Source organism: Octodon degus, unplaced genomic scaffold, assembly GCF_000260255.1.
Source record: "Octodon degus isolate 3935 unplaced genomic scaffold, OctDeg1.0 scaffold00072, whole genome shotgun sequence".
Lineage (NCBI taxonomy): Eukaryota > Metazoa > Chordata > Mammalia > Rodentia > Octodontidae > Octodon > Octodon degus.
In genome coordinates, this window is record NW_004524648.1 from 1592419 (window position 1) to 1595100 (window position 2682).

At 40.8% G+C, this 2682-nt stretch overlaps 1 protein-coding gene across 5 annotated transcripts in view; it reads left to right on the forward strand.

Moving 5' to 3' along the window:
- Smyd4 (SET and MYND domain containing 4) overlaps positions 1 to 2682 on the forward strand; it is a 56904-nt gene that overhangs the window by 40576 nt on the left and 13646 nt on the right. The window lies entirely within an intron of this gene.

Sequence of the window (2682 nt, forward strand, 5' to 3'; positions counted from 1 at the left end):
TTTTTGCAGAACCAGGGATTGAACTCAGGCCCTTGAGCTTGCCAGGCAAGCACTTATTCTACTGAGCTAACTCCCTGGCCCCATTCTCATGCAGTTTAAATTCAAGGATAAACAATAACTGCAACATATTATGTGAAAGGAAGTAACTCACAAATCATCTCATCTACTGTATTGCCAGTTATGTTAAAAAATTCCCTATATAACCAGGCATGGTGGCAAATGCCTATAATCTCAGCTACTGAGGAGGATGACAAGGAGGATCCAAATTTAAGGCCATCCTGGGCAATTTAGGAAGATCCTAAATTAGCATTAAAGTGGGGAGGGGACCACTTCAGCAAGCATGAGGTCCTGAGTTCAACCCCTGGTACCCTCCTCCTAAAAAGGGAGGACTGGGTACCTAGCTCAGAGTGCTTGTCTAACATTGGCAAGCTCTGGGTTTGATCCCCAGCACTGCATTAATTAAAAATTAAAAGTGGTTGGCCTGGTGCCACACATCGGTAATCTGGCAACTGGACATCTGAGGCCAGAGAATGGATGTGAGTTCAAGCCCAGCCTGAACTGCACAGCAAGACCCTGTCTCACTCCCCACCACACACCCCCGCAAAAAATTAAAAGGGCTGGGAGTGTAATTCATTGATGGAGCGTTTGTCAAGCATCCAAGAGGCCCAGGGTTCATTCCTCAGTACTAGGGCAGAGAGGAGGATTGGGATGCCATACATAAACCTAGAGAGAAGACCACAAGAAAATACACTGAAATGTTACACATAATAGGGTTGCAGGTGACTGTCATTGTAATTTTGGGTTTTTAATTTTTTATAACTATAGTGTTTTCCTTCTGTAATTTTAGGGGTTTTTTATAATAAAAATAATCCAAATATTAAGAACAGTTCTTTTTTTTTTTTTTTTTTTTGCGGAACCGGGGATTGAACTCAGACCCTTACACTTGCCAGGGAAGCACTTATTCTACTAAGCCATCTCCCCAGCTCCCCTAAGAATATTTTTTATATGAACATTTTTTAAGCTACTTAATACCTGTTGTAAAATTGCCCTCCAGGTAAGTTGTACCAGCTACATGCCCACCAGCAATATTCACTTTCATTTTTTAGCTCAGTCTAATTTTGTTTTAGTCTGCTCATATTTCTAATCTTGTTATATTCCTTTTTATTATTTCTTTGGGGTTCCAACACCTCCCAATTTAGTGTTCTCATTGAATTTCATTAGCAGCTGTTTCATTAGTAGCACAGAAGAAGGATTAAAGTGTTAACTAGGATAGACTTTGACAAAAACCTATAAAAATGTACATTATTAGATTTGCATAAATCCTTTTTAATCAAAATTCTCAGGAACCCTTATCTGGTGCCCATCTCAAGGGACGGAACCAGCCACTGATGACATTCTGCACCTAGATACAGGTGTGTGAGGTCTTGTCTCAGTGGGAATAGCACATCTCGAGTGTATCTGGATTCATGTTGTAATCGTCTTGTAAAAAGTCTGTAGCGGGGCTGGGGAGATGGCTCAGTAGAATAAGCGCTTGACTGGCAAATGCAAGGATCTGAGTTCAATCCCCAGTTCCGCAAAAAAAGTCTGTATAGCTTCAGATCAATTCACTGCCCTTTGGTTTCACTCTTCATTGTTCTAACTTAACACACAAGAGTTTCTCATTCTCAAAATATGTATCATAGTAGAGATAGTCTGGAAATAATGTGATTTTTTCTCTTTGATTTTGTTGTTGTTGTTTGAGACAAGGTCTCATTATGTATTCCAGGCTGACTGTGAACTCACTGTGTAGCCTACACTGGCCTCAAACTCATGCCACTCCTGCTTTAGCCTCCCAAATGCTCAGATTTCAGGCACATATCACCATACCCAGCTAGCTCACTAATAGCTTCCTTCTTTCCTTCATCTCTCTCTTTTTTTTTTTAACTTGAATCCCATTTTCAATTACATTTTAGTCTCTCCTTTTCTCTCCCTCCTTCCCTCATTTTGCCCCTTCCCCAACAGGTCTATTTCTGTCTCAGTACTGAGAATTTGTTGTTGTTGTTGTTTGTATTTGCAGTACCAGGAAATGAACTCAGGATCTTGCTTTTGCCAGGCAATCGCTTATTCTACTGAGCTATCTTCCCAGCCCAGTACTGAGGATCGAACCTAAGGCCTTTACACTGAGCTATATCAAGATAGCTCACCTCTTTTTAATTTGTTTTTATCTTGAGATAGGATTTCACTAAGTAGCTAAGCTGTCCAAGTTAGACTCAAATTTGTGTTCCTCCTGCCTCAGCCTCCAGAGTGTTGGATTGCAGGTGTGTGGTACGTATCTCTCTCACTCTCTCCCTTTTTTGAAAATATAAAATATATAAAGAGGAAAGTGATCGATGATATAGAGTGTGCCTAAGGAGAGTCACATGGAGAGAAAACTTTCTCTCAGGCTTTCACAGAGAGCACATTGGCCAAGCAATGGCCATGACTCATTCACAGGGCAACACTGACAAAGGATCTACAATCTGAGGTACAGGATCTCAGGATAAATCCTGAGAGGATTTCACTGACCTTACCAGACCCAAAAGCTACAACTCTTGTTGCATAGGTCTTGCTTTATCTTGATCTTAACCATCCAGCAGAAAAGTATAAAAACGAAGTATAAGAAGTAAAGCCATGTTGTTATGTTGAGCTGTAGGGGACTCAGGT